The sequence below is a fragment of the Balaenoptera borealis genome (genome assembly GCF_965194805.1).
Source record: "Balaenoptera borealis genome assembly, chromosome: 7".
NCBI lineage: Eukaryota > Metazoa > Chordata > Mammalia > Artiodactyla > Balaenopteridae > Balaenoptera > Balaenoptera borealis.
This window is the reverse complement of record NC_138864.1, coordinates 45820142-45843151: the sequence shown is the minus strand read 5'-3', so window position 1 is coordinate 45843151 and position 23010 is coordinate 45820142.

Sequence of the window (23010 nt, the reverse complement as noted above, 5' to 3'; positions counted from 1 at the left end):
TGGTTATATATTTCACATGGTTTGTATATCTCTGTTAACCCCAATGTGGCAATGTATCCAATCCTCATCCCTTTCTATTTGGTGAACCATAAGTTTTTTAATGAATCTGTGATTGCCTTTCTCTGTGGAAATATCTTCATTGGTATCAATTTTTAAGTAACTCTTAAAAGTGATATGATAGGATATGTGTCTTTTGCTTTCTCACTTACTACACGTGGCGTGATTACGTCTAGACTCATCTATGGTGCTGCAAACGGCATTGTTTCATTTTTTTCACTAGCGAATATTCCATCTGTACATGGAGGAGTTCTTCTTTGTCCATCCATCTGTTGGTGGACTTTTTGGTTACTTCCATATCTTGGCTATTGTAATACTGCGCAGTGCAGATTTGCCTGCCTGTGTCTTTCCAATTCTCTCTTCTTAGGTTTTACGTCGAGGAGTGGGCCTGCTGGATCATATAGTAGCTCAACGTTTACCTTTTTAAGGCACCTCCATTCTGTTCTCATTCGTGGCCCTTTCCAAGTTACGTCCCCTTTGAAGTTGAGGGTATGCATTTCTCCACAACACCTTCAGCATTTATTGTTTGTAGTTTTCTTGCTGATGTTTATTCTGACAAGTGTGAGCTGATACCTCTCTGTGGTTGAATTCGAATGTGCCACATAATCTGTTGAAATTGAGCTTTAAGGCATGTCCTTTTCTATTTTTCAAGCTGTGATTACCCCTTAGTTCTTCAAAGTGTTCTCTTTAAGTATGTGTCACATTTTGAAATGTTTTGGCCTTTACCTCCCTCAAGACATTTTGAGGGCCTGTTTCATTTACAGTTCTGCAGTACTTGTTCCTATGAAGTGACCATTAGCACAGGCTTTAAAGCTGCTTTTGCAGGTAACTGCCAGAGGGCGGCAGCCTTTCTATGTCCCCCACCCTGGTAACTAGGGAAAAGCCCTTGCGGCCTGTGGTGTTTCTCGGTTATAAATTAGAGTGGAGTGTGCCCGGACAAACCCACACAAGCTGATGTCTCCTTACTTTTGTTGGATTTTTACATTTAATTTTTATTTTTTATTGGAGTAATTTTCCACTGTGTACGTGGACCACTTCTACTTTGTGCATTCCTCGGTTGATGGACATTTTCATTGCTTCCAAGTGTTGGCTGTGGTAAATATTGTTGGAGTGCAGGATTGCCAGGCTGTGACTTTTCGATTCTCATTTTCTCAGGTGATAGGCCCAGCAGTGGGTGTGATTGATTGACTGGTAGCACCGTGTTTCCCTTTTCAAAGCACCTTCTTTGTGTTTTCATTAGTGGCTCTTACCACGTCCCCCTTAGAATCCAGGGTACGCATTTCTCCACAATCGCTTCAGCATTTATTGTTTGCAGCATTTATGCTAATGGCCCTTCTGGCTGCTGTGAGCTGATAGGTTTTTGTAATTTGGGTTTGCATGTCTTTGAAAATTCGTAAAACTCATCATTTTTCTCCACCGTTTTCTTTTCTGTTAAAAAAAAGGAAACAATTGGGAGTACAATAGAACTCTTGAAATTGTGTTCTTGGAAGGTTGCCCTCTTTGGAAATTTTTGGTCGATTTTCCACCCCAGAATTTTTTTAGAAAGCAGGTGTCTCTTACCGAACTGCAAGTTTGGTGAATATTTAGTGACCTTTAGCAATGGGTTTAAAGCTGCTGTTGTAGGAAGTGGCCTCAAGCAGGAAGCATATCTCCATTCCCATATCTGGGTACTAGGGCAGCAGAGCCTTTCTGGAAGTCGTGTTCCTAGTTTGTAAATTACATTGGAATGTGCATGGAGAAAGCCCCATAAGTTTATGTCTCATTATTTCTTCTTGGTTTTAAAATTTTTTTTAATTGGGGTAAAACTTAGAATATTGTTTGTCCTAGGTGTACACCATCTGGTTCGTTTGTACATTATATATGTCTATTCAAGTACAGATACTCTTCCCATGTAAAATGTTACTGAGGGTTCCGCAGACCTCCCTTGCTATATGGTTGGTCTTTTTGAGATATGGATATAATATGTGTTTGTATACATAGAGTAACACTAATCTTAATTTATCCATTCCCCCCACCTTTCCTTTTAGATGAGCATAGTTTGTTTTCTAAGTCTGTGAGTGTCTTTCTCTGTGGAAATATGTTCCTTTGTGTCAGTTATTAGATAACGCCTATAAGTGATATCATAGAATATAGGTCTTTTGCTTTCCGACTTACCTCATGTTTTGTGATTATCTCCAGACTCATTTGTGGTGCCTGAGAGAGCAGTGGTTCATTGTTTTCCATGGCTATTATTCCATTGTGTACATGGACCACTTCTTCTTTATCCATTTACCGGTTGTTGGGCATTTTGATTGCTTCAGTGTCTTGGCTATTGTGAATAAGGCTGCACTGCAGCTTTTGCGGCCTGTGTCTTCTCGATTCTTGTCTTCTCAAGTGAGAGGTCCATTGGTGCGCCTGCTGGATTGAATGGTACCTCCATTTTTACTTTTAAACACAGCTCCTTTCTGTTCTCATTATTGGCTGTTACCCCTTTACGTCTCACCAGCAGGTAGAGGGTACACAGTTCCCTAAAACCCCTTCAGCATTTATTGTTTGTAGACTTTTTGCTCATGGTCAGTCGACTGGTGTAAGTTGAAACTTTTTGTAGATTAGATTGCATGGGTCTAACACTCCCTGAGGTTGAGCTTTTATCCATTTTCCTTTTTTTTAAAAGAGCGTGAGTAAAACTTAACTCTTCATACTCTCTTCTTGAAACATTTGCCTGTTTTGAATTGTTTTGTCCATTCCCTCCTTCAGCACAATGTTTTAGGGCAGGTGTCCTTTACAGCCCTGAGTCCTTGGGAATGTTAAGTGACCATTAGCTGTGAGTTTAAAGCTGTTCTTGCAGGAAACGGCCACAAGGTGGCAGCATTTCCCCTTTACCATATTTGGTTACTAGGGAAACAGAGCCTTAATGGAAGTGGTGTTGTAGGTTGTAAATTAGAATGGAATGTGCCAGGGAAAAGCCCTTTAAGTTTATGTCTCCTTACTTCTTGTTCATATTTGTAGTTTACTTTTTATTTTTTATCCCAGTAAATATGATTACAATGGTTTGTTTGTTCTAGGTGTGCAAGATGTGGTTCTTTCACACATATACATGTATCTATTCTTCCTCGCATCCTTTTCCCATGTAGGTTATGACACAATGTTGAGTAGTCTTCTCCTGGTCTTCCGTACGTCTTTGGTGGTTATATATTTCACATGGTTTGTATATCTCTGTTAACCCCAATGTGGCAATGTATCCAATCCTCATCCCTTTCTATTTGGTGAACCATAAGTTTTTTAATGAATCTGTGATTGCCTTTCTCTGTGGAAATATCTTCATTGGTATCAATTTTTAAGTAACTCTTAAAAGTGATATGATAGGATATGTGTCTTTTGCTTTCTCACTTACTACACGTGGCGTGATTACGTCTAGACTCATCTATGGTGCTGCAAACGGCATTGTTTCATTTTTTTCACTAGCGAATATTCCATCTGTACATGGAGGAGTTCTTCTTTGTCCATCCATCTGTTGGTGGACTTTTCGGTTACTTCCATATCTTGGCTATTGTAATACTGTGCAGTGCAGATTTGCCTGCCTGTGTCTTTCCAATTCTCTCTTCTTAGGTTTTACGTCGAGGAGTGGGCCTGCTGGATCATATAGTAGCTCAACGTTTACCTTTTTAAGGCACCTCCATTCTGTTCTCATTCGTGGCCCTTTCCAAGTTACGTCCCCTTTGAAGTTGAGGGTATGCATTTCTCCACAACACCTTCAGCATTTATTGTTTGTAGTTTTCTTGCTGATGTTTATTCTGACAAGTGTGAGCTGATACCTCTCTGTGGTTGAATTCGAATGTGCCACATAATCTGTTGAAATTGAGCTTTAAGGCATGTCCTTTTCTATTTTTCAAGCTGTGATTACCCCTTAGTTCTTCAAAGTGTTCTCTTTAAGTATGTGTCACATTTTGAAATGTTTTGGCCTTTACCTCCCTCAAGACATTTTGAGGGCCTGTTTCATTTACAGTTCTGCAGTACTTGTTCCTATGAAGTGACCATTAGCACAGGCTTAAAAGCTGCTTTTGCAGGTAACTGCCAGAGGGCGGCAGCCTTTCTATGTCCCCCACCCTGGTAACTAGGGAAAAGCCCTTGCGGCCTGTGGTGTTTCTCGGTTATAAATTAGAGTGGAGTGTGCCCGGACAAACCCACACAAGCTGATGTCTCCTTACTTTTGTTGGATTTTTACATTTAATTTTTATTTTTTATTGGAGTAATTTTCCACTGTGTACGTGGACCACTTCTACTTTGTGCATTCCTCGGTTGATGGACATTTTCATTGCTTCCAAGTGTTGGCTGTGGTAAATATTGTTGGAGTGCAGGATTGCCAGGCTGTGACTTTTCGATTCTCATTTTCTCAGGTGATAGGCCCAGCAGTGGGTGTGATTGATTGACTGGTAGCACCGTGTTTCCCTTTTCAAAGCACCTTCTTTGTGTTTTCATTAGTGGCTCTTACCACGTCCCCCTTAGAATCCAGGGTACGCATTTCTCCACAATCGCTTCAGCATTTATTGTTTGCAGCATTTATGCTAATGGCCCTTCTGGCTGCTGTGAGCTGATAGGTTTTTGTAATTTGGGTTTGCATGTCTTTGAAAATTCGTAAAACTCATCATTTTTCTCCACCGTTTTCTTTTCTGTTAAAAAAAAAGGAAACAATTGGGAGTACAATAGAACTCTTGAAATTGTGTTCTTGGAAGGTTGCCCTCTTTGGAAATTTTTGGTCGATTTTCCACCCCAGAATTTTTTTAGAAAGCAGGTGTCTCTTACCGAACTGCAAGTTTGGTGAATATTTAGTGACCTTTAGCAATGGGTTTAAAGCTGCTGTTGTAGGAAGTGGCCTCAAGCAGGAAGCATATCTCCATTCCCATATCTGGGTACTAGGGCAGCAGAGCCTTTCTGGAAGTCGTGTTCCTAGTTTGTAAATTACATTGGAATGTGCATGGAGAAAGCCCCATAAGTTTATGTCTCATTATTTCTTCTTGGTTTTAAAATTTTTTTTAATTGGGGTAAAACTTAGAATATTGTTTGTCCTAGGTGTACACCATCTGGTTCGTTTGTACATTATATATGTCTATTCAAGTACAGATACTCTTCCCATGTAAAATGTTACTGAGGGTTCCGCAGACCTCCCTTGCTATATGGTTGGTCTTTTTGAGATATGGATATAATATGTGTTTGTATACATAGAGTAACACTAATCTTAATTTATCCATTCCCCCCACCTTTCCTTTTAGATGAGCATAGTTTGTTTTCTAAGTCTGTGAGTGTCTTTCTCTGTGGAAATATGTTCCTTTGTGTCAGTTATTAGATAACGCCTATAAGTGATATCATAGAATATAGGTCTTTTGCTTTCCGACTTACCTCATGTTTTGTGATTATCTCCAGACTCATTTGTGGTGCCTGAGAGAGCAGTGGTTCATTGTTTTCCATGGCTATTATTCCATTGTGTACATGGACCACTACTTCTTTATCCATTTACCGGTTGTTGGGCATTTTGATTGCTTCAGTGTCTTGGCTATTGTGAATAAGGCTGCACTGCAGCTTTTGCGGCCTGTGTCTTCTCGATTCTTGTCTTCTCAAGTGAGAGGTCCATTGGTGCGCCTGCTGGATTGAATGGTACCTCCATTTTTACTTTTAAACACAGCTCCTTTCTGTTCTCATTATTGGCTGTTACCCCTTTACGTCTCACCAGCAGGTAGAGGGTACACAGTTCCCTAAAACCCCTTCAGCATTTATTGTTTGTAGACTTTTTGCTCATGGTCAGTCGACTGGTGTAAGTTGAAACTTTTTGTAGATTAGATTGCATGGGTCTAACACTCCCTGAGGTTGAGCTTTTATCCATTTTCCTTTTTTTTAAAAGAGCGTGAGTAAAACTTAACTCTTCATACTCTCTTCTTGAAACATTTGCCTGTTTTGAATTGTTTTGTCCATTCCCTCCTTCAGCACAATGTTTTAGGGCAGGTGTCCTTTACAGCCCTGAGTCCTTGGGAATGTTAAGTGACCATTAGCTGTGAGTTTAAAGCTGTTCTGGCAGGAAACGGCCACAAGGTGGCAGCATTTCCCCTTTACCATATTTGGTTACTAGGGAAACAGAGCCTTAATGGAAGTGGTGTTGTAGGTTGTAAATTAGAATGGAATGTGCCAGGGAAAAGCCCTTTAAGTTTATGTCTCCTTACTTCTTGTTCATATTTGTAGTTTACTTTTTATTTTTTATCCCAGTAAATATGATTACAATGGTTTGTTTGTTCTAGGTGTGCAAGATGTGGTTCTTTCACACATATACATGTATCTATTCTTCCTCGCATCCTTTTCCCATGTAGGTTATGACACAATGTTGAGTAGTCTTCTCCTGGTCTTCCGTACGTCTTTGGTGGTTATATATTTCACATGGTTTGTATATCTCTGTTAACCCCAATGTGGCAATGTATCCAATCCTCATCCCTTTCTATTTGGTGAACCATAAGTTTTTTAATGAATCTGTGATTGCCTTTCTCTGTGGAAATATCTTCATTGGTATCAATTTTTAAGTAACTCTTAAAAGTGATATGATAGGATATGTGTCTTTTGCTTTCTCACTTACTACACGTGGCGTGATTACGTCTAGACTCATCTATGGTGCTGCAAACGGCATTGTTTCATTTTTTTCACTAGCGAATATTCCATCTGTACATGGAGGAGTTCTTCTTTGTCCATCCATCTGTTGGTGGACTTTTTGGTTACTTCCATATCTTGGCTATTGTAATACTGCGCAGTGCAGATTTGCCTGCCTGTGTCTTTCCAATTCTCTCTTCTTAGGTTTTACGTCGAGGAGTGGGCCTGCTGGATCATATAGTAGCTCAACGTTTACCTTTTTAAGGCACCTCCATTCTGTTCTCATTCGTGGCCCTTTCCAAGTTACGTCCCCTTTGAAGTTGAGGGTATGCATTTCTCCACAACACCTTCAGCATTTATTGTTTGTAGTTTTCTTGCTGATGTTTATTCTGACAAGTGTGAGCTGATACCTCTCTGTGGTTGAATTCGAATGTGCCACATAATCTGTTGAAATTGAGCTTTAAGGCATGTCCTTTTCTATTTTTCAAGCTGTGATTACCCCTTAGTTCTTCAAAGTGTTCTCTTTAAGTATGTGTCACATTTTGAAATGTTTTGGCCTTTACCTCCCTCAAGACATTTTGAGGGCCTGTTTCATTTACAGTTCTGCAGTACTTGTTCCTATGAAGTGACCATTAGCACAGGCTTTAAAGCTGCTTTTGCAGGTAACTGCCAGAGGGCGGCAGCCTTTCTATGTCCCCCACCCTGGTAACTAGGGAAAAGCCCTTGCGGCCTGTGGTGTTTCTCGGTTATAAATTAGAGTGGAGTGTGCCCGGACAAACCCACACAAGCTGATGTCTCCTTACTTTTGTTGGATTTTTACATTTAATTTTTATTTTTTATTGGAGTAATTTTCCACTGTGTACGTGGACCACTTCTACTTTGTGCATTCCTCGGTTGATGGACATTTTCATTGCTTCCAAGTGTTGGCTGTGGTAAATATTGTTGGAGTGCAGGATTGCCAGGCTGTGACTTTTCGATTCTCATTTTCTCAGGTGATAGGCCCAGCAGTGGGTGTGATTGATTGACTGGTAGCACCGTGTTTCCCTTTTCAAAGCACCTTCTTTGTGTTTTCATTAGTGGCTCTTACCACGTCCCCCTTAGAATCCAGGGTACGCATTTCTCCACAATCGCTTCAGCATTTATTGTTTGCAGCATTTATGCTAATGGCCCTTCTGGCTGCTGTGAGCTGATAGGTTTTTGTAATTTGGGTTTGCATGTCTTTGAAAATTCGTAAAACTCATCATTTTTCTCCACCGTTTTCTTTTCTGTTAAAAAAAAGGAAACAATTGGGAGTACAATAGAACTCTTGAAATTGTGTTCTTGGAAGGTTGCCCTCTTTGGAAATTTTTGGTCGATTTTCCACCCCAGAATTTTTTTAGAAAGCAGGTGTCTCTTACCGAACTGCAAGTTTGGTGAATATTTAGTGACCTTTAGCAATGGGTTTAAAGCTGCTGTTGTAGGAAGTGGCCTCAAGCAGGAAGCATATCTCCATTCCCATATCTGGGTACTAGGGCAGCAGAGCCTTTCTGGAAGTCGTGTTCCTAGTTTGTAAATTACATTGGAATGTGCATGGAGAAAGCCCCATAAGTTTATGTCTCATTATTTCTTCTTGGTTTTAAAATTTTTTTTAATTGGGGTAAAACTTAGAATATTGTTTGTCCTAGGTGTACACCATCTGGTTCGTTTGTACATTATATATGTCTATTCAAGTACAGATACTCTTCCCATGTAAAATGTTACTGAGGGTTCCGCAGACCTCCCTTGCTATATGGTTGGTCTTTTTGAGATATGGATATAATATGTGTTTGTATACATAGAGTAACACTAATCTTAATTTATCCATTCCCCCCACCTTTCCTTTTAGATTAGCATAGTTTGTTTTCTAAGTCTGTGAGTGTCTTTCTCTGTGGAAATATGTTCCTTTGTGTCAGTTATTAGATAACGCCTATAAGTGATATCATAGAATATAGGTCTTTTGCTTTCCGACTTACCTCATGTTTTGTGATTATCTCCAGACTCATTTGTGGTGCCTGAGAGAGCAGTGGTTCATTGTTTTCCATGGCTATTATTCCATTGTGTACATGGACCACTTCTTCTTTATCCATTTACCGGTTGTTGGGCATTTTGATTGCTTCAGTGTCTTGGCTATTGTGAATAAGGCTGCACTGCAGCTTTTGCGGCCTGTGTCTTCTCGATTCTTGTCTTCTCAAGTGAGAGGTCCATTGGTGCGCCTGCTGGATTGAATGGTACCTCCATTTTTACTTTTAAACACAGCTCCTTTCTGTTCTCATTATTGGCTGTTACCCCTTTACGTCTCACCAGCAGGTAGAGGGTACACAGTTCCCTAAAACCCCTTCAGCATTTATTGTTTGTAGACTTTTTGCTCATGGTCAGTCGACTGGTGTAAGTTGAAACTTTTTGTAGATTAGATTGCATGGGTCTAACACTCCCTGAGGTTGAGCTTTTATCCATTTTCCTTTTTTTTAAAAGAGCGTGAGTAAAACTTAACTCTTCATACTCTCTTCTTGAAACATTTGCCTGTTTTGAATTGTTTTGTCCATTCCCTCCTTCAGCACAATGTTTTAGGGCAGGTGTCCTTTACAGCCCTGAGTCCTTGGGAATGTTAAGTGACCATTAGCTGTGAGTTTAAAGCTGCTCTTGCAGGAAACGGCCACAAGGTGGCAGCATTTCCCCTTTACCATATTTGGTTACTAGGGAAACAGAGCCTTAATGGAAGTGGTGTTGTAGGTTGTAAATTAGAATGGAATGTGCCAGGGAAAAGCCCTTTAAGTTTATGTCTCCTTACTTCTTGTTCATATTTGTAGTTTACTTTTTATTTTTTATCCCAGCAAATATGATTACAATGGTTTGTTTGTTCTAGGTGTGCAAGATGTGGTTCTTTCCCACATATACATGTATCTATTCTTCCTCGCATCCTTTTCCCATGTAGGTTATGACACAATGTTGAGTAGTCTTCTCCTGGTCTTCCGTACGTCTTTGGTGGTTATATATTTCACATGGTTTGTATATCTCTGTTAACCCCAATGTGGCAATGTATCCAATCCTCATCCCTTTCTATTTGGTGAACCATAAGTTTTTTAATGAATCTGTGATTGCCTTTCTCTGTGGAAATATCTTCATTGGTATCAATTTTTAAGTAACTCTTAAAAGTGATATGATAGGATATGTGTCTTTTGCTTTCTCACTTACTACACGTGGCGTGATTACGTCTAGACTCATCTATGGTGCTGCAAACGGCATTGTTTCATTTTTTTCACTAGCGAATATTCCATCTGTACATGGAGGAGTTCTTCTTTGTCCATCCATCTGTTGGCGGACTTTTTGGTTACTTCCATATCTTGGCTATTGTAATACTGTGCAGTGCAGATTTGCCTGCCTGTGTCTTTCCAATTCTCTCTTCTTAGGTTTTACGTCGAGGAGTGGGCCTGCTGGATCATATAGTAGCTCAACGTTTACCTTTTTAAGGCACCTCCATTCTGTTCTCATTCGTGGCCCTTTCCAAGTTACGTCCCCTTTGAAGTTGAGGGTATGCATTTCTCCACAACACCTTCAGCATTTATTGTTTGTAGTTTTCTTGCTGATGTTTATTCTGACAAGTGTGAGCTGATACCTCTCTGTGGTTGAATTCGAATGTGCCACATAATCTGTTGAAATTGAGCTTTAAGGCATGTCCTTTTCTATTTTTCAAGCTGTGATTACCCCTTAGTTCTTCAAAGTGTTCTCTTTAAGTATGTGTCACATTTTGAAATGTTTTGGCCTTTACCTCCCTCAAGACATTTTGAGGGCCTGTTTCATTTACAGTTCTGCAGTACTTGTTCCTATGAAGTGACCATTAGCACAGGCTTTAAAGCTGCTTTTGCAGGTAACTGCCAGAGGGCGGCAGCCTTTCTATGTCCCCCACCCTGGTAACTAGGGAAAAGCCCTTGCGGCCTGTGGTGTTTCTCGGTTATAAATTAGAGTGGAGTGTGCCCGGACAAACCCACACAAGCTGATGTCTCCTTACTTTTGTTGGATTTTTACATTTAATTTTTATTTTTTATTGGAGTAATTTTCCACTGTGTACGTGGACCACTTCTACTTTGTGCATTCCTCGGTTGATGGACATTTTCATTGCTTCCAAGTGTTGGCTATGGTAAATATTGTTGGAGTGCAGGATTGCCAGGCTGTGACTTTTCGATTCTCATTTTCTCAGGTGATAGGCCCAGCAGTGGGTGTGATTGATTGACTGGTAGCACCGTGTTTCCCTTTTCAAAGCACCTTCTTTGTGTTTTCATTAGTGGCTCTTACCACGTCCCCCTTAGAATCCAGGGTACGCATTTCTCCACAATCGCTTCAGCATTTATTGTTTGCAGCATTTATGCTAATGGCCCTTCTGGCTGCTGTGAGCTGATAGGTTTTTGTAATTTGGGTTTGCATGTCTTTGAAAATTCGTAAAACTCATCATTTTTCTCCACCGTTTTCTTTTCTGTTAAAAAAAAGGAAACAATTGGGAGTACAATAGAACTCTTGAAATTGTGTTCTTGGAAGGTTGCCCTCTTTGGAAATTTTTGGTCGATTTTCCACCCCAGAATTTTTTTAGAAAGCAGGTGTCTCTTACCGAACTGCAAGTTTGGTGAATATTTAGTGACCTTTAGCAATGGGTTTAAAGCTGCTGTTGTAGGAAGTGGCCTCAAGCAGGAAGCATATCTCCATTCCCATATCTGGGTACTAGGGCAGCAGAGCCTTTCTGGAAGTCGTGTTCCTAGTTTGTAAATTACATTGGAATGTGCATGGAGAAAGCCCCATAAGTTTATGTCTCATTATTTCTTCTTGGTTTTAAAATTTTTTTTAATTGGGGTAAAACTTAGAATATTGTTTGTCCTAGGTGTACACCATCTGGTTCGTTTGTACATTATATATGTCTATTCAAGTACAGATACTCTTCCCATGTAAAATGTTACTGAGGGTTCCGCAGACCTCCCTTGCTATATGGTTGGTCTTTTTGAGATATGGATATAATATGTGTTTGTATACATAGAGTAACACTAATCTTAATTTATCCATTCCCCCCACCTTTCCTTTTAGATTAGCATAGTTTGTTTTCTAAGTCTGTGAGTGTCTTTCTCTGTGGAAATATGTTCCTTTGTGTCAGTTATTAGATAACGCCTATAAGTGATATCATAGAATATAGGTCTTTTGCTTTCCGACTTACCTCATGTTTTGTGATTATCTCCAGACTCATTTGTGGTGCCTGAGAGAGCAGTGGTTCATTGTTTTCCATGGCTATTATTCCATTGTGTACATGGACCACTTCTTCTTTATCCATTTACCGGTTGTTGGGCATTTTGATTGCTTCAGTGTCTTGGCTATTGTGAATAAGGCTGCACTGCAGCTTTTGCGGCCTGTGTCTTCTCGATTCTTGTCTTCTCAAGTGAGAGGTCCATTGGTGCGCCTGCTGGATTGAATGGTACCTCCATTTTTACTTTTAAACACAGCTCCTTTCTGTTCTCATTATTGGCTGTTACCCCTTTACGTCTCACCAGCAGGTAGAGGGTACACAGTTCCCTAAAACCCCTTCAGCATTTATTGTTTGTAGACTTTTTGCTCATGGTCAGTCGACTGGTGTAAGTTGAAACTTTTTGTAGATTAGATTGCATGGGTCTAACACTCCCTGAGGTTGAGCTTTTATCCATTTTCCTTTTTTTTAAAAGAGCGTGAGTAAAACTTAACTCTTCATACTCTCTTCTTGAAACATTTGCCTGTTTTGAATTGTTTTGTCCATTCCCTCCTTCAGCACAATGTTTTAGGGCAGGTGTCCTTTACAGCCCTGAGTCCTTGGGAATGTTAAGTGACCATTAGCTGTGAGTTTAAAGCTGTTCTTGCAGGAAACGGCCACAAGGTGGCAGCATTTCCCCTTTACCATATTTGGTTACTAGGGAAACAGAGCCTTAATGGAAGTGGTGTTGTAGGTTGTAAATTAGAATGGAATGTGCCAGGGAAAAGCCCTTTAAGTTTATGTCTCCTTACTTCTTGTTCATATTTGTAGTTTACTTTTTATTTTTTATCCCAGTAAATATGATTACAATGGTTTGTTTGTTCTAGGTGTGCAAGATGTGGTTCTTTCACACATATACATGTATCTATTCTTCCTCGCATCCTTTTCCCATGTAGGTTATGACACAATGTTGAGTAGTCTTCTCCTGGTCTTCCGTACGTCTTTGGTGGTTATATATTTCACATGGTTTGTATATCTCTGTTAACCCCAATGTGGCAATGTATCCAATCCTCATCCCTTTCTATTTGGTGAACCATAAGTTTTTTAATGAATCTGTGATTGCCTTTCTCTGTGGAAATATCTTCATTGGTATCAATTTTTAAGTAACTCTTAAAAGTGATATGATAGGATATGTGTCTTTTGCTTTCTCACTTACTACACGTGGCGTGATTACGTCTAGACTCATCTATGGTGCTGCAAACGGCATTGTTTCATTTTTTTCACTAGCGAATATTCCATCTGTACATGGAGGAGTTCTTCTTTGTCCATCCATCTGTTGGTGGACTTTTTGGTTACTTCCATATCTTGGCTATTGTAATACTGTGCAGTGCAGATTTGCCTGCCTGTGTCTTTCCAATTCTCTCTTCTTAGGTTTTACGTCGAGGAGTGGGCCTGCTGGATCATATAGTAGCTCAACGTTTACCTTTTTAAGGCACCTCCATTCTGTTCTCATTCGTGGCCCTTTCCAAGTTACGTCCCCTTTGAAGTTGAGGGTATGCATTTCTCCACAACACCTTCAGCATTTATTGTTTGTAGTTTTCTTGCTGATGTTTATCCTGACAAGTGTGAGCTGATACCTCTCTGTGGTTGAATTCGAATGTGCCACATAATCTGTTGAAATTGAGCTTTAAGGCATGTCCTTTTCTATTTTTCAAGCTGTGATTACCCCTTAGTTCTTCAAAGTGTTCTCTTTAAGTATGTGTCACATTTTGAAATGTTTTGGCCTTTACCTCCCTCAAGACATTTTGAGGGCCTGTTTCATTTACAGTTCTGCAGTACTTGTTCCTATGAAGTGACCATTAGCACAGGCTTTAAAGCTGCTTTTGCAGGTAACTGCCAGAGGGCGGCAGCCTTTCTATGTCCCCCACCCTGGTAACTAGGGAAAAGCCCTTGCGGCCTGTGGTGTTTCTCGGTTATAAATTAGAGTGGAGTGTGCCCGGACAAACCCACACAAGCTGATGTCTCCTTACTTTTGTTGGATTTTTACATTTAATTTTTATTTTTTATTGGAGTAATTTTCCACTGTGTACGTGGACCACTTCTACTTTGTGCATTCCTCGGTTGATGGACATTTTCATTGCTTCCAAGTGTTGGCTGTGGTAAATATTGTTGGAGTGCAGGATTGCCAGGCTGTGACTTTTCGATTCTCATTTTCTCAGGTGATAGGCCCAGCAGTGGGTGTGATTGATTGACTGGTAGCACCGTGTTTCCCTTTTCAAAGCACCTTCTTTGTGTTTTCATTAGTGGCTCTTACCACGTCCCCCTTAGAATCCAGGGTACGCATTTCTCCACAATCGCTTCAGCATTTATTGTTTGCAGCATTTATGCTAATGGCCCTTCTGGCTGCTGTGAGCTGATAGGTTTTTGTAATTTGGGTTTGCATGTCTTTGAAAATTCGTAAAACTCATCATTTTTCTCCACCGTTTACTTTTCTGTTAAAAAAAAGGAAACAATTGGGAGTACAATAGAACTCTTGAAATTGTGTTCTTGGAAGGTTGCCCTCTTTGGAAATTTTTGGTCGATTTTCCACCCCAGAATTTTTTTAGAAAGCAGGTGTCTCTTACCGAACTGCAAGTTTGGTGAATATTTAGTGACCTTTAGCAATGGGTTTAAAGCTGCTGTTGTAGGAAGTGGCCTCAAGCAGGAAGCATATCTCCATTCCCATATCTGGGTACTAGGGCAGCAGAGCCTTTCTGGAAGTCGTGTTCCTAGTTTGTAAATTACATTGGAATGTGCATGGAGAAAGCCCCATAAGTTTATGTCTCATTATTTCTTCTTGGTTTTAAAATTTTTTTTAATTGGGGTAAAACTTAGAATATTGTTTGTCCTAGGTGTACACCATCTGGTTCGTTTGTACATTATATATGTCTATTCAAGTACAGATACTCTTCCCATGTAAAATGTTACTGAGGGTTCCGCAGACCTCCCTTGCTATATGGTTGGTCTTTTTGAGATATGGATATAATATGTGTTTGTATACACAGAGTAACACTAATCTTAATTTATCCATTCCCCCCACCTTTCCTTTTAGATTAGCATAGTTTGTTTTCTAAGTCTGTGAGTGTCTTTCTCTGTGGAAATATGTTCCTTTGTGTCAGTTATTAGATAACGCCTATAAGTGATATCATAGAATATAGATCTTTTGCTTTCCGACTTACCTCATGTTTTGTGATTATCTCCAGACTCATTTGTGGTGCCTGAGAGAGCAGTGGTTCATTGTTTTCCATGGCTATTATTCCATTGTGTACATGGACCACTTCTTCTTTATCCATTTACCGGTTGTTGGGCATTTTGATTGCTTCAGTGTCTTGGCTATTGTGAATAAGGCTGCACTGCAGCTTTTGCGGCCTGTGTCTTCTCGATTCTTGTCTTCTCAAGTGAGAGGTCCATTGGTGCGCCTGCTGGATTGAATGGTACCTCCATTTTTACTTTTAAACACAGCTCCTTTCTGTTCTCATTATTGGCTGTTACCCCTTTACGTCTCACCAGCAGGTAGAGGGTACACAGTTCCCTAAAACCCCTTCAGCATTTATTGTTTGTAGACTTTTTGCTCATGGTCAGTCGACTGGTGTAAGTTGAAACTTTTTGTAGATTAGATTGCATGGGTCTAACACTCCCTGAGGTTGAGCTTTTATCCATTTTCCTTTTTTTTAAAAGAGCGTGAGTAAAACTTAACTCTTCATACTCTCTTCTTGAAACATTTGCCTGTTTTGAATTGTTTTGTCCATTCCCTCCTTCAGCACAATGTTTTAGGGCAGGTGTCCTTTACAGCCCTGAGTCCTTGGGAATGTTAAGTGACCATTAGCTGTGAGTTTAAAGCTGTTCTTGCAGGAAACGGCCACAAGGTGGCAGCATTTCCCCTTTACCATATTTGGTTACTAGGGAAACAGAGCCTTAATGGAAGTGGTGTTGTAGGTTGTAAATTAGAATGGAATGTGCCAGGGAAAAGCCCTTTAAGTTTATGTCTCCTTACTTCTTGTTCATATTTGTAGTTTACTTTTTATTTTTTATCCCAGTAAATATGATTACAATGGTTTGTTTGTTCTAGGTGTGCAAGATGTGGTTCTTTCACACATATACATGTATCTATTCTTCCTCGCATCCTTTTCCCATGTAGGTTATGACACAATGTTGAGTAGTCTTCTCCTGGTCTTCCGTACGTCTTTGGTGGTTATATATTTCACATGGTTTGTATATCTCTGTTAACCCCAATGTGGCAATGTATCCAATCCTCATCCCTTTCTATTTGGTGAACCATAAGTTTTTTAATGAATCTGTGATTGCCTTTCTCTGTGGAAATATCTTCATTGGTATCAATTTTTAAGTAACTCTTAAAAGTGATATGATAGGATATGTGTCTTTTGCTTTCTCACTTACTACACGTGGCGTGATTACGTCTAGACTCATCTATGGTGCTGCAAACGGCATTGTTTCATTTTTTTCACTAGCGAATATTCCATCTGTACATGGAGGAGTTCTTCTTTGTCCATCCATCTGTTGGTGGACTTTTTGGTTACTTCCATATCTTGGCTATTGTAATACTGTGCAGTGCAGATTTGCCTGCCTGTGTCTTTCCAATTCTCTCTTCTTAGGTTTTACGTCGAGGAGTGGGCCTGCTGGATCATATAGTAGCTCAACGTTTACCTTTTTAAGGCACCTCCATTCTGTTCTCATTCGTGGCCCTTTCCAAGTTACGTCCCCTTTGAAGTTGAGGGTATGCATTTCTCCACAACACCTTCAGCATTTATTGTTTGTAGTTTTCTTGCTGATGTTTATTCTGACAAGTGTGAGCTGATACCTCTCTGTGGTTGAATTCGAATGTGCCACATAATCTGTTGAAATTGAGCTTTAAGGCATGTCCTTTTCTATTTTTCAAGCTGTGATTACCCCTTAGTTCTTCAAAGTGTTCTCTTTAAGTATGTGTCACATTTTGAAATGTTTTGGCCTTTACCTCCCTCAAGACATTTTGAGGGCCTGTTTCATTTACAGTTCTGCAGTACTTGTTCCTATGAAGTGACCATTAGCACAGGCTTTAAAGCTGCTTTTGCAGGTAACTGCCAGAGGGCGGCAGCCTTTCTATGTCCCCCACCCTGGTAACTAGGGAAAAGCCCTTGCGGCCTGTGGTGTTTCTCGGTTATAAATTAGAGTGGAGTGTGCCCGGACAAACCCACACAAGCTGATGTCTCCTTACTTTTGTTGGATTTTTACATTTAATTTTTATTTTTTATTGGAGTAATTTTCCACTGTGTACGTGGACCACTTCTACTTTGTGCATTCCTCGGTTGATGGACATTTTCATTGCTTCCAAGTGTTGGCTGTGGTAAATATTGTTGGAGTGCAGGATTGCCAGGCTGTGACTTTTCGATTCTCATTTTCTCAGGTGATAGGCCCAGCAGTGGGTGTGATTGATTGACTGGTAGCACCGTGTTTCCCTTTTCAAAGCACCTTCTTTGTGTTTTCATTAGTGGCTCTTACCACGTCCCCCTTAGAATCCAGGGTACGCATTTCTCCACAATCGCTTCAGCATTTATTGTTTGCAGCATTTATGCTAATGGCCCTTCTGGCTGCTGTGAGCTGATAGGTTTTTGTAATTTGGGTTTGCATGTCTTTGAAAATTCGTAAAACTCATCATTTTTCTCCACCGTTTACTTTTCTGTTAAAAAAAAGGAAACAATTGGGAGTACAATAGAACTCTTGAAATTGTGTTCTTGGAAGGTTGCCCTCTTTGGAAATTTTTGGTCGATTTTCCACCCCAGAATTTTTTTAGAAAGCAGGTGTCTCTTACCGAACTGCAAGTTTGGTGAATATTTAGTGACCTTTAGCAATGGGTTTAAAGCTGCTGTTGTAGGAAGTGGCCTCAAGCAGGAAGCATATCTCCATTCCCATATCTGGGTACTAGGGCAGCAGAGCCTTTCTGGAAGTCGTGTTCCTAGTTTGTAAATTACATTGGAATGTGCATGGAGAAAGCCCCATAAGTTTATGTCTCATTATTTCTTCTTGGTTTTAAAATTTTTTTTAATTGGGGTAAAACTTAGAATATTGTTTGTCCTAGGTGTACACCATCTGGTTCGTTTGTACATTATATATGTCTATTCAAGTACAGATACTCTTCCCATGTAAAATGTTACTGAGGGTTCCGCAGACCTCCCTTGCTATATGGTTGGTCTTTTTGAGATATGGATATAATATGTGTTTGTATACATAGAGTAACACTAATCTTAATTTATCCATTCCCCCCACCTTTCCTTTTAGATTAGCATAGTTTGTTTTCTAAGTCTGTGAGTGTCTTTCTCTGTGGAAATATGTTCCTTTGTGTCAGTTATTAGATAACGCCTATAAGTGATATCATAGAATATAGGTCTTTTGCTTTCCGACTTACCTCATGTTTTGTGATTATCTCCAGACTCATTTGTGGTGCCTGAGAGAGCAGTGGTTCATTGTTTTCCATGGCTATTATTCCATTGTGTACATGGACCACTTCTTCTTTATCCATTTACCGGTTGTTGGGCATTTTGATTGCTTCAGTGTCTTGGCTATTGTGAATAAGGCTGCACTGCAGCTTTTGCGGCCTGTGTCTTCTCGATTCTTGTCTTCTCAAGTGAGAGGTCCATTGGTGCGCCTGCTGGATTGAATGGTACCTCCATTTTTACTTTTAAACACAGCTCCTTTCTGTTCTCATTATTGGCTGTTACCCCTTTACGTCTCACCAGCAGGTAGAGGGTACACAGTTCCCTAAAACCCCTTCAGCATTTATTGTTTGTAGACTTTTTGCTCATGGTCAGTCGACTGGTGTAAGTTGAAACTTTTTGTAGATTAGATTGCATGGGTCTAACACTCCCTGAGGTTGAGCTTTTATCCATTTTCCTTTTTTTTAAAAGAGCGTGAGTAAAACTTAACTCTTCATACTCTCTTCTTGAAACATTTGCCTGTTTTGAATTGTTTTGTCCATTCCCTCCTTCAGCACAATGTTTTAGGGCAGGTGTCCTTTACAGCCCTGAGTCCTTGGGAATGTTAAGTGACCATTAGCTGTGAGTTTAAAGCTGTTCTTGCAGGAAACGGCCACAAGGTGGCAGCATTTCCCCTTTACCATATTTGGTTACTAGGGAAACAGAGCCTTAATGGAAGTGGTGTTGTAGGTTGTAAATTAGAATGGAATGTGCCAGGGAAAAGCCCTTTAAGTTTATGTCTCCTTACTTCTTGTTCATATTTGTAGTTTACTTTTTATTTTTTATCCCAGTAAATATGATTACAATGGTTTGTTTGTTCTAGGTGTGCAAGATGTGGTTCTTTCCCACATATACATGTATCTATTCTTCCTCGCATCCTTTTCCCATGTAGGTTATGACACAATGTTGAGTAGTCTTCTCCTGGTCTTCCGTACGTCTTTGGTGGTTATATATTTCACATGGTTTGTATATCTCTGTTAACCCCAATGTGGCAATGTATCCAATCCTCATCCCTTTCTATTTGGTGAACCATAAGTTTTTTAATGAATCTGTGATTGCCTTTCTCTGTGGAAATATCTTCATTGGTATCAATTTTTAAGTAACTCTTAAAAGTGATATGATAGGATATGTGTCTTTTGCTTTCTCACTTACTACACGTGGCGTGATTACGTCTAGACTCATCTATGGTGCTGCAAACGGCATTGTTTCATTTTTTTCACTAGCGAATATTCCATCTGTACATGGAGGAGTTCTTCTTTGTCCATCCATCTGTTGGTGGACTTTTCGGTTACTTCCATATCTTGGCTATTGTAATACTGTGCAGTGCAGATTTGCCTGCCTGTGTCTTTCCAATTCTCTCTTCTTAGGTTTTACGTCGAGGAGTGGGCCTGCTGGATCATATAGTAGCTCAACGTTTACCTTTTTAAGGCACCTCCATTCTGTTCTCATTCGTGGCCCTTTCCAAGTTACGTCCCCTTTGAAGTTGAGGGTATGCATTTCTCCACAACACCTTCAGCATTTATTGTTTGTAGTTTTCTTGCTGATGGTTATTCTGACAAGTGTGAGCTGATACCTCTCTGTGGTTGAATTCGAATGTGCCACATAATCTGTTGAAATTGAGCTTTAAGGCATGTCCTTTTCTATTTTTCAAGCTGTGATTACCCCTTAGTTCTTCAAAGTGTTCTCTTTAAGTATGTGTCACATTTTGAAATGTTTTGGCCTTTACCTCCCTCAAGACATTTTGAGGGCCTGTTTCATTTACAGTTCTGCAGTACTTGTTCCTATGAAGTGACCATTAGCACAGGCTTTAAAGCTGCTTTTGCAGGTAACTGCCAGAGGGCGGCAGCCTTTCTATGTCCCCCACCCTGGTAACTAGGGAAAAGCCCTTGCGGCCTGTGGTGTTTCTCGGTTATAAATTAGAGTGGAGTGTGCCCGGACAAACCCACACAAGCTGATGTCTCCTTACTTTTGTTGGATTTTTACATTTAATTTTTATTTTTTATTGGAGTAATTTTCCACTGTGTACGTGGACCACTTCTACTTTGTGCATTCCTCGGTTGATGGACATTTTCATTGCTTCCAAGTGTTGGCTGTGGTAAATATTGTTGGAGTGCAGGATTGCCAGGCTGTGACTTTTCGATTCTCATTTTCTCAGGTGATAGGCCCAGCAGTGGGTGTGATTGATTGACTGGTAGCACCGTGTTTCCCTTTTCAAAGCACCTTCTTTGTGTTTTCATTAGTGGCTCTTACCAGGTCCCCCTTAGAATCCAGGGTACGCATTTCTCCACAATCGCTTCAGCATTTATTGTTTGCAGCATTTATGCTAATGGCCCTTCTGGCTGCTGTGAGCTGATAGGTTTTTGTAATTTGGGTTTGCATGTCTTTGAAAATTCGTAAAACTCATCATTTTTCTCCACCGTTTTCTTTTCTGTTAAAAAAAAGGAAACAATTGGGAGTACAATAGAACTCTTGAAATTGTGTTCTTGGAAGGTTGCCCTCTTTGGAAATTTTTGGTCGATTTTCCACCCCAGAATTTTTTTAGAAAGCAGGTGTCTCTTACCGAACTGCAAGTTTGGTGAATATTTAGTGACCTTTAGCAATGGGTTTAAAGCTGCTGTTGTAGGAAGTGGCCTCAAGCAGGAAGCATATCTCCATTCCCATATCTGGGTACTAGGGCAGCAGAGCCTTTCTGGAAGTCGTGTTCCTAGTTTGTAAATTACATTGGAATGTGCATGGAGAAAGCCCCATAAGTTTATGTCTCATTATTTCTTCTTGGTTTTAAAATTTTTTTTAATTGGGGTAAAACTTAGAATATTGTTTGTCCTAGGTGTACACCATCTGGTTCGTTTGTACATTATATATGTCTATTCAAGTACAGATACTCTTCCCATGTAAAATGTTACTGAGGGTTCCGCAGACCTCCCTTGCTATATGGTTGGTCTTTTTGAGATATGGATATAATATGTGTTTGTATACATAGAGTAACACTAATCTTAATTTATCCATTCCCCCCACCTTTCCTTTTAGATTAGCATAGTTTGTTTTCTAAGTCTGTGAGTGTCTTTCTCTGTGGAAATATGTTCCTTTGTGTCAGTTATTAGATAACGCCTATAAGTGATATCATAGAATATAGGTCTTTTGCTTTCCGACTTACCTCATGTTTTGTGATTATCTCCAGACTCATTTGTGGTGCCTGAGAGAGCAGTGGTTCATTGTTTTCCATGGCTATTATTCCATTGTGTACATGGACCACTTCTTCTTTATCCATTTACCGGTTGTTGGGCATTTTGATTGCTTCAGTGTCTTGGCTATTGTGAATAAGGCTGCACTGCAGCTTTTGCGGCCTGTGTCTTCTCGATTCTTGTCTTCTCAAGTGAGAGGTCCATTGGTGCGCCTGCTGGATTGAATGGTACCTCCATTTTTACTTTTAAACACAGCTCCTTTCTGTTCTCATTATTGGCTGTTACCCCTTTACGTCTCACCAGCAGGTAGAGGGTACACAGTTCCCTAAAACCCCTTCAGCATTTATTGTTTGTAGACTTTTTGCTCATGGTCAGTCGACTGGTGTAAGTTGAAACTTTTTGTAGATTAGATTGCATGGGTCTAACACTCCCTGAGGTTGAGCTTTTATCCATTTTCCTTTTTTTTAAAAGAGCGTGAGTAAAACTTAACTCTTCATACTCTCTTCTTGAAACATTTGCCTGTTTTGAATTGTTTTGTCCATTCCCTCCTTCAGCACAATGTTTTAGGGCAGGTGTCCTTTACAGCCCTGAGTCCTTGGGAATGTTAAGTGACCATTAGCTGTGAGTTTAAAGCTGTTCTTGCAGGAAACGGCCACAAGGTGGCAGCATTTCCCCTTTACCATATTTGGTTACTAGGGAAACAGAGCCTTAATGGAAGTGGTGTTGTAGGTTGTAAATTAGAATGGAATGTGCCAGGGAAAAGCCCTTTAAGTTTATGTCTCCTTACTTCTTGTTCATATTTGTAGTTTACTTTTTATTTTTTATCCCAGTAAATATGATTACAATGGTTTGTTTGTTCTAGGTGTGCAAGATGTGGTTCTTTCACACATATACATGTATCTATTCTTCCTCGCATCCTTTTCCCATGTAGGTTATGACACAATGTTGAGTAGTCTTCTCCTGGTCTTCCGTACGTCTTTGGTGGTTATATATTTCACATGGTTTGTATATCTCTGTTAACCCCAATGTGGCAATGTATCCAATCCTCATCCCTTTCTATTTGGTGAACCATAAGTTTTTTAATGAATCTGTGATTGCCTTTCTCTGTGGAAATATCTTCATTGGTATCAATTTTTAAGTAACTCTTAAAAGTGATATGATAGGATATGTGTCTTTTGCTTTCTCACTTACTACACGTGGCGTGATTACGTCTAGACTCATCTATGGTGCTGCAAACGGCATTGTTTCATTTTTTTCACTAGCGAATATTCCATCTGTACATGGAGGAGTTCTTCTTTGTCCATCCATCTGTTGGTGGACTTTTTGGTTACTTCCATATCTTGGCTATTGTAATACTGTGCAGTGCAGATTTGCCTGCCTGTGTCTTTCCAATTCTCTCTTCTTAGGTTTTACGTCGAGGAGTGGGCCTGCTGGATCATATAGT